Source organism: Ovis aries, chromosome 13 (assembly GCF_016772045.2).
Source record: "Ovis aries strain OAR_USU_Benz2616 breed Rambouillet chromosome 13, ARS-UI_Ramb_v3.0, whole genome shotgun sequence".
In the NCBI taxonomy this organism is placed as follows: domain Eukaryota; kingdom Metazoa; phylum Chordata; class Mammalia; order Artiodactyla; family Bovidae; genus Ovis; species Ovis aries.
The window spans coordinates 63,411,378-63,426,150 of record NC_056066.1 but is presented as its reverse complement, the minus strand read 5'-3'; the positions used below and the strand labels follow the sequence as shown (position 1 = coordinate 63,426,150).

The 14,773-nt window shown below is 44.7% G+C and overlaps 1 protein-coding gene across 11 annotated transcripts in view; it reads right to left on the bottom strand.

The window, feature by feature from the left end:
- The window catches only part of RALY (RALY heterogeneous nuclear ribonucleoprotein), an 84,554-nt gene that overhangs the window by 52,285 nt on the left and 17,496 nt on the right, over positions 1 to 14,773 (bottom strand). For 2 of the 11 annotated variants that reach the window (XM_060397719.1, XM_060397717.1), the window contains exon 1: positions 1,438 to 4,173. The exons of the other annotated variants lie outside the window; for them this stretch is intronic. The gene's annotated coding sequence lies outside the window, so the exon portion shown is untranslated. Of the gene's footprint in view, positions 1 to 1,437; positions 4,174 to 14,773 lie in introns of those variants that run through there. 11 annotated transcript variants of the gene reach the window in all.

Below are 14,773 nucleotides of genomic sequence, written 5' to 3'. Positions count from 1 at the left end.
ACAATTGCACTCATCTCATAAGCTAGTAAAGTAATGCTCAAAATTCTCCAAGTCAGGCTTCAGCAATATGTGAACCGTGAACTTCCTGATGTTCAAGCTGGTTTTAGAAAAGGCAGAGAAACCAGAGATCAAATTGCCAACATCCGCTGGATCATCAAAAAAGCGAGACAGTTCCAGAAAAAGCATTTCTGCTTTATTCACTATGCCAAAGCCTTTGACTGTGTGGATCACAATAAACTGTGGAAAATTCTGAAACAGATGGGAATACCAGACCACCTGACCTGCCTCTTGAGAAATCTATATGCAGGTCAAGAAGCATCAGTTAGGACTGGACATGGACCAACAGACTGGTTCCAAATAGGGAAAGGAGTATGTCAAGACTGTTTATTGTCACCCTGCTTATTTAACTTATATGCAGAGTACATCATGAGAAATGCTGAACTGGGGGAAGCACAAGCTGGAATCAAGATTGCTGGGAGAAATATCAATAACCTGAGATATGCAGAGGACACCACCCTTATGGCAGAAAGTGAAGAAGAACTAAAGAGCCTCTTGATGAAAGTCAAAGAGGAGAGGTAAAAAGTTGGCTTAAAGCTCAACATTCAGAAAACTAAGATCACGGCATCTGGTCTCATCACTTCATGGGAAACAGATGGGAAAACAGTGGCTGACTTCATTTTTCTGGGATCCAAAATCACTGCAGATGGTGATTGCAGCCATGAAATTAAAAGGTTCTTACTCCTTGGAAGGAAAGTTATGACCAACCCAGACAGCAGAGACACTACTTTGCCAACAAAGGTCCGTCTAGTCAAGGCTATGGTTTTTCCAGTAGTCATGTATGGATGTGAGAGTTGGACTATAAAGAAAGCTGAGCGCCGAAGAATTGATGCTTTTGAACTGTGGTGTTGGAGAAGACTCTTGAGAGTCCCTTGGACTGCAAGGAGATCTAACCAGTCCATCCTAAAGGAGATCAGTCCAGAGTGTTCATTGGAAGGACTGATGTTGAAGCTGAAACTCCCATACTTTGGCCACCTGATGCGAAGAGCTGACTCATTGGAAAATACTCTGATGTTGGGAAAGATTGAGGGCAGGAGGAGAAGGGGACGACAGAGGATGAGATGGTTGGATGGCATCACCAACTCAATGGACATGAGTTTGGGTAAACTCCAGGAGTTGGTGATGGACAGGGAGGCCTGGCATACTGCGCTTCATGGGGCTGCAAAGAGTCCACGACTGAGCGACTGAACCGAACTGAGGGGGAGGGGAGAAGAGAAGAGGATGTTTACTGCTGCTGTGACTGAAGCGACTTAGCAGCAGCAGCAGCAGCAGGAGGAGGATCTTAACTGTAACAACTCAAGTATCTGACAGAGTCTGGCAAGTAGAAGATATGAAGTACTTTGGGAACCTGTGACTGAATAAAACACCTGCCCCATTTACCTTTGTTCTAAGGTCTAGAAGGTCCAACCAAGATCTCAAGCTCCATGTTCTGACTCTGAGCTCCATGTTCTGACTTTCCATGTCAAGTCATTTCACCTTTCTGGATCTTTTTTCTGTATCTGTGAAATAAGGGTCATAGTATCTACTTTCCTGCAGGATTTTCTGATGGATCAAGCAAGATTGTCAAGAAACAGTTAAACTATTTAAGTCTATTTCTAAAAAAATAAAGAAACACAACAGCAGCAACAACAACAAAAAAAGGTTATTAGGAATAAATGAGAATAACTAAGGCTTTGGGCCTTAATGATGAAAAAGTGAAAGCATTAGTTATTCAGCCATGTTTGACTCTTCATGACCCCATGGACTGTAGCCTGGGAATTAAAAGACGCTTACTCCTTGGAAGGAAAGTTATGACCAACATAGATAGCATATTCAAAAGCAGAGACATTACTTTGTCAACAACGGTCCGTCTAGTCAAGGCTATGGTTTTCCAGTAGTCATGTATGGATGTGAGAGTTGGACTGTGAAGAAAGCTGAGCGCCAAAGAATTGATGCTTTTGAACTGTGGTGTTGGAGAAGACTCTTGAGAGTCCCTTGGACTACAAGGAGATCCAACCAGTCCATCCTAATGGAGATCAGTCCTGGGTGTTCACTGGAAGGACTGATGTTGAAGCTGAAACTCCAATACTTTGGCCACCTGATGCAGGGAGCTAACTCATTTGAAAAGACCCCGATTCTGGGAAAGACTGAGAGCAGGAGGAGAAGGGAACGACAGAAGAGGAGATGGTTGGATGGCATCACCAACTCAATGGGCATGGGTTTGGGTGGACTCCAGGAGTTGGTGATGGACAAGGAGGCCTGGCATGCTGCGGTTCATGGGATCGCAAAGAGTCGGACACTGAGCAACTGAACTGAACTGACCCCATGGACTGTAGCCTGCCAGGCTCCTCTGCGTAATTCTCCAGGCCAGAATACTGAAGGGAGCAGCCATTCCCTTCTCCAGGGTATCTTCCAGATCCAGGTATCAAACCCTGGTCTCTTGCACTGTCAGCAGATTCTTTACCTTCTAAGCCACCAGGGAAGCCCCAATGATACATAAGTAATAGCGAAAGTACATTTTTCCTTTCTCTCAAGTCTTTTTTATTGTTTCATTCATCTTTTGTGGTACTTAGATGGAAAAAAAATACCTATCATTGAGTCACTTATGCCAGGCCCAGTAGTCTTGTACAGGTGTGAGAGTTGGGCCATAAAGGTGGCTGAGTGCCAAAGAATTAATGCTTTCAAGCTGTGGTACTGGGGAAGATTCTTGACAGTCCCTTGGACAGCAAGGAGATCAAACTAGTCAATCCTAAAGGAAATCAACCCTAAATATTCATTGAAAGGACTGATACTAAAGCTGAAACTCCAATACTTCAGCCACCTGATGCAAAGAGCTGATTTATTGAAAAAGACCCTGATGCTGGGAAAGATTAAAGGCAGGAGAAGGGGAGGGTAGAGAATGAGACAGTTAGATAGCATCATTGACTCAATGGACATGAATCTGAGCAAATTCTGGGATACAGTGGACAGAGGAGCCTGGCATGCTGCAGTCCACAGGGCTGCAAAGAGTCAGACACGACTTAGTAACTGAACAACAACATCCCTACAGAATCCCTGCTGTTTAGAGTAGAGGAAACTCCAGGGAATACAGGAAGACTGAAAAGGTGTTTCTGAAGTGACATCTTCCTCGGGACAGAGGAAGGAAAATGGAAGCTAGTTCTCTAGGCCTCCAGGGTGACAACCAAGGCACAAGTGAGCAGCCACAGGACATAATCATAGCATAACAGCTCCAGGTCCAATCAGGCAGCGCTCTCCTGCAGGGAGTCTCAGACCCATTTCTTTGTACCATCAGTATGTGAAGGTGCGCAACTGCCCAGACAGCAGGGAGTATGAGACTGGCCACAGAGCAAACAGTTTTTGTCCCAGGAGCCACATCTGCCAATCTATTTTAGTTCTGTTTAGCCTGCCCCCTAACATCTTGGCCTCAAAACCCTAACTGCCTCAATCTTTGTGAGGTCAGCTCTTCCCAGCCTGGACCAAACCCCATGGTCTTGCAGTTCCAAACTCCTTCCAAAGACAAGAATACCTGACCTTGACTCTGATTGGCTCTACTGTGTGTTGCCTATGCCCCGGCATAATAAACCAACTGGCTGTGTTGCTGTGGGGGTTAAAAAGATGACCTCACAACATAATAAAAATGCAGCCAAGTCACAAAATGGCTCAGTAAAACCCTCTTCTACTCCGCAATAAAGACAGGTGTCAGGATGCACAGCATATCACAAAGAGAGGCCTGGGAGGGCAGCTGCTTTCTTAATGACAGGTGACATTAGGGCTCTCGAGCCCAATTCATGTCCATGTATGAGAACACTATACATGCCATAAATAGATGAAACTCAATCCAGGCAGTGTCTAGGCTGCCTGGAGGAATGTCTAGAGAATACAACAGACATGCAAGACAATCATTCTTGTCTTTTCTGGGCAGCCAACAGCATTTCTCCCTCCTCAGCTGAAGCTATCTCCAGTTTTCCCCTTTTCCTTCCCCAAAAAACCAACCCTGCAGGAATCATCAAGGGAGGCACAAGTAATTACTGTTTTCTTTTCTCCATGCTAATGAGACAGTTGGATGGTTCCCCTTACTCCTCCGGAGCTGGAAGCGAGAATCTAAGGCTTTACAATCTGTAACCAACAAACCAAAGCTGGGGCAAGAGAGTGCGCTGCAAATGAATGGTACAGAAGATGGCCTTTTGTCCCTGAGACCAGAACTGGAAGAGGCCCCACCATTTTACAGAAGGGGTGTTAAGACCAGAATGACGAGAGAGCTGTCCAAAGTGGTGGAAGGAAGGCAGGCAGTGGCAAGGCCCAAATCAGTCTCCTTACTTCTAACCAGAGCACTTCCCACATCATTCAGACTTCCTATAGTACAGATAACTTTGGAAGTGTCCTCAATGTGGAACCTGGAAATGCACATTTCAAGTTCACATATAAGTTTCCAAATAGGTATTTAGAAAGCAATGACAAAGCTCTGCAGAAGTGGATTCAGCCCCAGGACTGGGGCTCTGGGGTAGAAGGCCAGGACCTCAGAGACAATGCCAATTTTACCCCAAATTTTAAGCCACAAGTAGATGGTCAGGCAAAAACACAATCTGTGAATTTTAGTTGAGATTCAGTGTAGTTACATGAAGACTGTAGATACCAAAGGTGGGGTCAGAACTAACTTTAAGAATGAATTTCAGGCCTGATAGATAAAGAACTACTTTAGAACACTAGGACCTCGGTCAGCTAGTCCAATCCTCGTATTTGACAGATGAAGAAATCAAATCTAGCACTATTGGAGGCATCACAGAGAAAGACCCAGGGTGAAGCAGCAGAATGAAAGATGCTATGCGCAAAGCTAGCCATGACCTGCCTGCCTAGCCACGGTCAGAAAATCAGGAAGACAGGGCCTCCGGGAAAAAACGCCACCATTCACAAAGGCTGTGGTGAGAAGAAAATGGTTCAAGTTCTTAAACTGGAATAATCTGCGGAATCGTAACAAAATTTTTAATTTTTTTTTAACCTGAAGACAATCTCCTATCAGCCTCTAAAACCTCTTCCCTTCTCTCTCACTTCTATCCTAGCTCTATCACCTCAGGTTGGATTCAGCTTCAGCCCTCAAATAATTCTGACTCCTGGCAAGAAATACTTAATTCCCATCCCCTACCCATAGGGCCTGGACATCAACCCTTCCTCCCTGCTCTCCTAGGCAGCATGGCAGAGTGGAAATAGCAAGCATACAGATCTGGGTTTGATCCCCGGATCTGGCCACCTAAACTGGGTATCCTTAGGCGTTATTATTTAACCGCCTTCCTGAGTTTTGATGTCTGTTTTTTCCACCGTTATCCCCTACTTGGGGAGAGGGAATACTTTGGTATTCCTCTGTATCCTCAATGAGTCAGTCACTGTCTACTGAATGATCCTCTAAAACTCAGTTCCCACATCTGTAAAATGCTATCTGTGATAATATCACCTATCTCAGAGTCATGAGAAAGAACAAAAAATGTAAATTGCCTGGATCAGTGCCTGGCCCTTACTCCTCTACTCTATCAAGGATGTCAGGGCCAAATGTTTGCCTGTACTGAACTAGATGGCCCATCCTGGAGACACCATGCCTCGCTGAATCCTAGGGTCAGCTGGACCTGACCTCCAGTGTCTGTTCCACTCCAGTAATTAGATTGAGTGCCAGTTACTGAAACCTTGTCAATAAAAACAGCTAACGATATGACTATTCTCTTCATATTCAAAGGCAGTGAATTTGAAGCAAATGAGGTGTGTACTTACACAAATACTCCAGACTGAAAGGAGAGGGGTACACAGGATAAAAGGAAAAAAAAGGGAAAAGACTGTGATCCTAAGGTGGAGTCTTACAGAACAAAGTCCAGATCCCAAGAGCTGGCTAAAGTCATCTGAAGGGCCAGAGACCAAAACAAATTGGCTGAGGTCACACAGAAAGCTGAAGGGAGAAAGAAGTTTGGGACCCACCACTGCAGTCTCCCATCTAGTGATTTTTCCTGTCCTCCAGGGTAGACACACATAGTCCTAGGAAAAAGGGAGTGAGGCACTGGGGGCTCAAGGTAGTGGCAGGGAGAACATAAGAGATGCCAAGTGATACTTATGTCGTTTCCTGCTTTGAAAGGTGACTAAGAAATCAACTCAGCCTTTTGTTTTGCAGGGACTTAATATGCTCTGGAAGTTGAAGGATAGAAATATCTGGACAGAACAAGTGCCAGCAGTTAGGGAAGGGGAAGGGCACAGTATGCCCTCAAACTATCATGAGCCCTTCTCCCACAACCTCTGCCCACCTGTCCCCAACTTCACAACTCAAACTATAAACTATGTTTCAAGCTGTCTAGGATATCTGTCTTTCCTAGACATAATCTAGGGGGTGAAGCATAGATAAGTAGCAGAATAAGAGTTCTGTGTCATGAGGAAAAACCTGATTGGTTCTTTTCTTTGTTTCAGTCAACACATTCATCTAAACTTCTGGGAAAGTTAAGTGATTTGCCCAAGGTCACAGCTAATAAGGGCAAATCAGGACTTACCCATGTCCTGTGTCCTTTGTGACATGGTGACCTTCAGAAAATTTGACTCTTACAAAGTTGTGAGAGGTAGGTAGGGGAGGTGTTCTCTGTTAAATCATACTGCCTCAGCTTCTGAAGTCTCATTTGACACCTCTAATTCATTTCAGGCTTACTCTTAACATTTATCTCCTCTTACAGAACTTTCATAATTACTTTCTAACTCAGAGATCAGCAAACTTTCTGTATAGGACCAGCAGTCTCTGTAGTATTTGACTCTGCCAAGGTAATATGAAACCAGTCATAGATGAACAAATCAGTGTGGCTGTCTGTGTCCCAGTACAACTTCATGGAAAGAGGCTGCAGACTGATTCAGCCCACAGGTCACAGTTTACTTGACATCTGTTCTAACTAATCTACTGTCTCCAATAACCCTGTCTCTCAATCCACCACACATACTCCTATCACAGCCCTACAGCCCTACAGCCCCAATGGACTCCCTTTACCTACAGGATAGTTTAAACCCTAATCTCATCCTCTATCATACCCTTCCCTGCTCACTGTATTCCAATCACAGCAGACTATCACCTGGCAACTTTCTACCATCACACACATTCCCTGCAATGCCCCTCTCCATTCCTCTGACAATATTACCTATTCGGGGCAAGTTCAAATGCTAACACCTGTGGGGAATCTTACCTTTTTTCTGTCTTATGTAACTAGTCACTATATGGCTGTCCTTCATCCACTACTGCCTCCCTACTCCCCCCCCACAATTCTAAGCTTCTCAGGGGGCACAGAGTGTGTCTTATTCAACTCTGTATCCTTTGCAGTACTTAACACCCAGTGCCCACTGACTGAACAGGCTTTCAGGCTACGAGAAAGTAACTAGAACATGGGGATCTTTGGTCCTAATAGAACCGTGAGATTACTCACAGAATCAACAGAGCCTTCAGGCTGTTTCAAGGACTGTCTCCCTCCCTCCCCAACATGTTTCCTTATCTGTCCAGGTAACTAGTCAAGACAGGGGTCAAGATCAGGCATTTAACTAAGTTGCTTCTAGCCTATGCTGATACATGTGAAGAGAAGAGGAATCCTATTTTCAGAGCTCCTTGTCCCTGACCTCAAACTGTAACCTTAATACCAGCCATCAACTGATCCCAGACACAGATGTAGCCCTAGATCAGCAGACAGCCCTCTAAAAAGTGCAGGTCCCCCACAGGCAGGGGATTTCACCCAGGGACAGGCTCAGAGGATGTAGACCAACCTCAACTGAAGCGAGAACTCAAAGGTATGTGGTAAGAATCATCAGGAGCAACACCTCTGAATGCAAAGGGACCGCTGCGGAGATTCAGGGGTCCTGTAACCCACAAGTGAGACTATCCCAGCTTGAGGAAGCTGTGAGGTCAAAGACTAATGGCCGACAGGGAAAAACAAAACAAAACAAAACAAATACACAGAAGAATTTTTCTCCTAAGCCCAGAACAGAACATTCCATCTGGGTAAGTAAGCTTGTCACAGGCATGGGGTACTTAGCATATCTGCCATTCCAGGATTACAGCTGTCAAGTTTTAATTAGGGTAATTAGAGTTAAAAATGTAATTTCATTTCAGGGGTATTCTGAACAGATTCCATTAATTTCTTTTTTAAAAGAACACAGGAAGGAGGGGCAGGCATGCAGAGGATTTTGGCATCAAAGAAGTAAAGCCCTCTGCCTGGGTGGACGAGCTTTCAAACCATTGCCAAGAACCCCCAGCATCTCTGCAGGTTTGGCCCAGAGGGCAGAGGCTGCTGCTCTTCAGCTCTTTCCTAGTTTCATCTCTAAAACTGTTTCAGTCAGCGTCTGCTAATAAACCCACCCGTCTTCTCCCCCACCTGCTCCCGTGTTACTACCACTGAGTGGCTACTATAACAGTCCTAAGTCTAGCAAGGGGCAGAGCTGTCAATCTGACTGGCTACATGTTGGGCACTACTCTAATGCCTACCCCCACCCCCCTTATCAACTGTTCCTGGGCCCATCTTTGTGGTTTCCTCTGTGCTAGTTCCCTGGTCTGGAGTGATCTCCTTGTGCCCCTACTCTTACTCTCCCTTCAGAGCCAGATTAAAGTTATCTCCTCCAGAAAAAAACCTACCTTCATGCCTCTGTGATTCCAGAGTACCTTGGATATGCCTCTATTAAGGCACACAAAGAATACTGTGGTTTCTCTAACTCTGATGTTAGACTGTGAGGTCTTTCAGGGTAGGGACTGGGTCTTGATCTAGGAATCCTTAGCACTAGCACAAGCCCTGACACACAGGAGATACTGAACAAATATTTGTTGGATGACCAACTCCAGGGGGAATTTGGCCTGAGCACATTAGCAGCTGAGCATACTAAGCCCCTGGGTTGTGCACAGGGCTAGTACAGAAACCTGACTCAGCCCTCCCACTGATCCCAAATGATGATTGATCTCTCCCATTAGAGCCTACTCACTCCTTAGGGACCTTGGAAAGGCGATGAGAAAGCCAAAGCAAGCAGAGCATCTCCCCTTATCCTCCTCAACCACTGGTTTTAAGGAATTTCCTCCACTGTTTGAAGGGCTCTGGCTTCCCTGGTGGCTCAGTGGTAAAGAACCCACCTGCCAAGCAGGAGACTTGGGTTCAATCCCTGGGTCGGAAGATCCCCAGGAGAAGGAAATGGCTACCCACTCCACTATTCTTCCCTGGGATATCCCATGGACAGAGGAGGCCTGGCAGGCTACAGTCCATGGCACTGCAAAAGATTCGCACACAACTGACTGACTAAACAACAACAATTGAAGGGTTTCAGGGAAAAGGTCTCAGCTCCAGTTCAGTCTACAGAAGGGTAAGGGACACCCCTGGTTTAAAAAAAAAAGTCCATCAGCTTGGTTTAGAAAAATAAATCCACCAACTTGGAATCAGTGTTACAGACGCTCAAAAATACTGTAGTGCAGTACAACAGAGAACATGCTATGTGACACAGGGCAGCCAAGTCACTTCACTTCTCTGAGCTCCTTTCCTTTTCAACCTATCCCAGTGAGTTGCTAGGGGAAATGAACATACAAAGAGGCTTTATCAACATTAACACTAAATGATTTTTCCATCTGAAGAAGGGGCCTATATTACATACCTAGCACTATATTACATGAGTTTATAAAGGTGAGGAAAATATATCAAAGGGGGACACACATTAACCATTTCCCCATTTGCTCAGGACAGCCCTGCCTGCTGGTCCCTAGAGAAAAGGGCTATACCAGCAGGACCTTTGTGTCGACAAGCATAACCAGATCTACTTCACAGTAATCAGATTCTCCCCAGCTAGGAACCCTCCTCCAGCTTCCTCCCAGGCTCCGCAGGCCTGGCTGCAGGCCCATATCGATCCATTTCTAATTAGGATCTGTGTCAGAGCTTCTGACAGAAGGTCAGGACCTAGGCTGCCTCTGCTGGCCTCTGGCCAAAGCCCAAAATGCCTTGCCCAGAATGGACAGAGAATGGACACTTTTGTGGTAGAAAAGTATCCCAGATTGAACTTATCATAAACCAGCAGGAAATTTTAGAGCTGAAAAGATCCTCTATGAGCATGAGCTTTGTTGTATTACAGTTGAGAAGGCAAATGTCCAGAAAAGATAACTTGTCCAAGGTGGTACAGAAAGGTAATGCAGATCCTCCTCCCTATCAGTTTCCCAGCCTGGCTGCACAACAGGAGGACTCTGGGGACTTGTTAAACACACAGTTCTCCCAGCCCCACCCTAGAAAGTCTAGTCTGGAACATCTACAGTGGCTCTGGCTCTTCTGCCAGTATATGATCACCTTCCAACAGAAGTGAACCCTGATATCACAGGATCCAGTTTGGAACTAGACTGAAATACACCTTGGCACATAACAGTATCATTTAGAAGCAATCCGCTATTGTTTGATCCAGCCCTCCCCAACCTGCCATAGTAACAGTTACTCTAGAGGCCTTAGTCAAAGCATCTGTCATAAATGATTCTGACTTCCTAATGGTCTGCCAGTGTGGCTGTCAACAAAGACATTTCCTTTCAAAACTAGTCTGAAACTAACGTGTCTCTTATGAAAATTAGAAATACTTACTGAAAGACATTTAAGAAATAGTGAGAAATGGTGTGGTGCTGAATATGTGGCACTGGGGCATGGGCAGATGTCAGTGTGTACGCAGGGGAGTATTTGTGTGGATACATAAGGGAGAGGGCAGAGTGGTGTCTGTAAGACAGGTCTGCAGATATTTGCATGGCACACACAATTCTGGGTATCTAGGTAGAAAACAGTGGGACAAGGGTATGAGAGGACAAGTGTGTGGGTACGCAGGAGGAAGAAGGTATAAGGTATAAGGGAAGGTAAGCATGGATATGGACAGAAGAGAAGAAATATGTGCACCTTTGTAACTCAATTGTGTGTTTTTGTAACTCAATTGTGTGTTTATGTGTTGCAAAGCATATAAACCTATAGGGATAGAAGGGAGTCTGTGTGTGTGACCCAGACACCTGTATGCATGAAGAAACAGATCCATGAGCATTTCTGACTCATCTAGCCCTAGCTTTGCCTGAAGGCTCATACCACTTAAGGGCAGGCCTGTCTGCAGAAATCTTCATTAAAACTGACATTCTGACAACTACTAAAAAAAAAAATAAAATGATAACACCACCCCCAGCATCGTGGGAGGTTAAAAAAAAATCAAAGCCAATAAAACATTAAGAGGCAGATGAGATGCAATTATGCCATGATTACTTCTCAGCTTCACCAGAGGAGGTGTTATTTGGAGTTAAACATTGTGTAGTTGATTCAGGTCTCAACCCAAAGGCCTGGATTTCCTGGGCTGCCTGGGGAAGAGGGCAAGAAAAGAAAGCAGGTAGAAAAAGGTAACAGAGTTGAAAAAAAACAAAAGACTGGACAATTGGGAAGATGAAAGGGAAAGGACTTAGAAGAAACCAAAAGTAAAAGACAAGGGCATCTCAAGAGAGGGAGAAGGGAAGGAAAGGAGAATAGAAAGAAAAAAAAGGTCGAAGAGGACAGAAGAGAGTCTCCTTTTTAGGCTAGCCTGGAATTTTGGGCATGGGTAAATCAGTAAGTGGGGCCTGACCTCTGCAATTCCTCATTGCTTTTCCTCTAACCATTTCCTCCATGTGGGATGTTCTTCCCACCATCTTTGCCAACTGATCTTCTAAATCTTCAAAGAAATAGTCAAATGTTACCAGCTTCTAAATCTTCCAAGATTTCTCTCAGAAGTTCTCTCTCAAGAACTCCCATAAACTGCCAGAAGACTTTGTCATATTGCACTTATAGCATTTAACGTTCAATCTTATACCACAGGAATCTGTGCACACATATTTCTGTCATTCATTCTGCAAGTACTATCTGTGCCAGGCCTGCTTCAGAGACACAAAGGTAACAGAGATAAATAGCACACTGTCCCTTGACCCACAAGGTCTCAATTTTATGAATGAGAGCAGATTCAGGGGTCACACAGCACCAAAGGACAACTATGGAAGTACAAGCAAAGTACAGAAAAGATCAAAATTAACTCTGCTTATGGAGTGACCAGGCAAAGCTTCACTGAGGAGATAGCATTTGAACTGGTATGAAAAAATGAGTAGGAATTTGTCTGGCAAAGAGGAGAAGGAGCTGAAGAGTTTCTACTCAGAGGGAACAGTCAAAACAAAGTCATTCTACTGAACAGGAGCACAGGGAAACAGTGGGTGTCAAAACATTGCTGACAGAAGGCAGCAGCATGAGGCAGCCCCAGACTATATGAGCCTTGTAGCCATGTCCATAGTTGAAAAGTAATCTTTTCCAACCTGGAGTGGAGGTGGAGAAAAGGGGGTACTTTAAATACATATAATCTCCCTTATTTAGTTGCCCTACTTTAGAGCAAGTCCTCCCCAAACTCCTAGAAAACAAGCCCAATCTGTGGCTCTGCCTACTGCAGTGGGATCATAAGAACTTCCCATGGAGAAGGGCCAACAGTGGGAGAAAGAGAAACGGGGTGCAGAAGGGAGGTAGTAGGGTATGAAGTAGGGCTCAAGGAGGAAAGAGCTGGAAGGGAAGAAAAAGAGGAGGAAGAGAAGCAGCAGCAAAGGCACAGATCTATCTTGGCACTGAGGCTCTTTGTTGCTGAGTTGTCCTCTATATCTTTCCAGGTAGAAAAAATAAGGTCAACGTGATGCTAGTGACAGAAATAGACCCTCCGCACCACGATGCAGCTGAGCATATTACTAACTGCCACCTCAACCCTCCCTTTGCTTAGGATAGTACTGTATGTACTAAGAAGTGGTGTTCACCCAGCTCTACCAATGATTCCAAAGTATGCCAGAAACCCCAAGCCCATGCCCTCAAGAGCATGAGGCAGCAAGCACCAAACAAAGGTCTGCAGTTTGAAGCAGGGGCCTTGCTGCTTAGGATCCTAGCAGAAAGCTGTGTTACATTCTCTGGATTTTAGTCTCATCAGAAAAACAAGGGGAGTAAACATGATGCTCTCCAAGGGCTAAGATATTACAGAAGCTGTTACCCACAGAGGATGATGCTTCATGTGGGAATTTTCCCAACCTAACTTGATAGTCTTAACTTCATTCTTTCTACTCCAAGCTATGACCAGTTTGAAGCCAAGAAGCCAGACTCAGAATGGCAGCAATCCTTGACAGTATCATCCATTTAGCCCTGTCCAAAGAGTAAACACTGGGAGATGTGACGGACAGGGAGGCTTGGCGTACTGCAGTCCATGGGGTCACAAAGAGTCGGACGCGACTGAACTGAACTGAAGGACTTGTTCCTGCCTAGACCTGTTTATCTTGTAGGTCACAAAAAGATGCTTAGATCCGAGAATTTGTTTTGTCTGACCCAAAAAAGTTAAAACAACAACAACAACAAAAAAAGTTAACTGCCAACATTTAAAATCAGATCTCTTTCTTTCCAATTAGATTTCTAGCTTCTCTTAAAAATACCAAAGATCTAGCAACACTAGACCCTCTGTGGTGAAGGTCAAAGGGCCTATTATAATCCTGTAATTTATTTAATGCCTTCTCACTTAATCTAAAAAATTTATGCTAACTTATCATTCATTTAGGGCTTCCCTGGTGGCTCAGTGGTAAAGAATCCACTTGCCAATGCAGGAGACACAGGTTCAATCCCTGGATCAGGAAGATCCCCTGGAGAAGGAAATGGCAACCCACTCCAGTATTCTTGCCTGGAAAATCCCACAAACAGAGGAGCCCAGCAGGCTACAGTCCATGGGGTTGCAAAAGTGTTGGACACTATTTCGCAACTAAACAACAACAATCACCCATTTCATAACATGACAACATAAGCATAAACTTTTAAACTATGCATAATATTTAAACTAATCCAACTACAAAAAATATTTGATCGTACCAAAACTTATCCTGTGATTTCATGTGTCCCAGTCTGAAAACTCCAACAAAGTACCTCCATTCACTTAAAAAATACCTAGGTCCTGTGGTTAAGTACTGCAGTTCAGTTCAGTTAAGTCGCTCAGTCGTGTTTGACTCTTTGTGACCCCATGAACCATAGCACACCAGGCCACCCTGTCCATCACCAATTCGTGGAGCTCACCCAAACCCACGTCCACCGAGTCAGTGATGCCATCCAACCATCTCATCCTCTGTCATTCCCTTCTCCTCCTGCCCTCAATCTTTCCCAGCATGAGGGTCTTTTCAAATGAGTCAGCTCTTCCTATCAGGTAGCTGAAGTATTGGAGTTTTAGCTTCAACATCAGTCCTTCCAATGAACACCCAGGACTGATCTCCTTGCAGTCCAAGGATTCTCAAGAGTCTTCTCCAACACCACAGTTCAAAAGCATCAATTCTTCGGCGCTCAGCTTTCTTTATAGTACAACTCTCACATCCATACATGACTACTGGAAAAACCATAGTCTTGACTAGACGGACCTTTGTTGGCAAAGTAGTGTCTCTGCTGTCTGGGTTGGTCATAACTTTCCTTCCAAGGAGTAAGAGTCTTTTAATTTCATGGCTGCAATCACCATCTACAGGGATTTTGGAGCCCCCAAAAATAAAGTCTGACACTGTTTCCCCATCTATTTGCCATGAAGTGATGGGACCAGATGCCATGATCTTAGTTTTCTGAATGTTGAGCTTTAAGTCAACTTTTTCCCTCTCCTCTTTCACTTTCATCAAGAGGCTTTTAGTTCCTCTTCACTTTCTGCCATAAGGGTGGTGTCATCTGCCTATCTGAGGTTATTGATATTTCTCCCA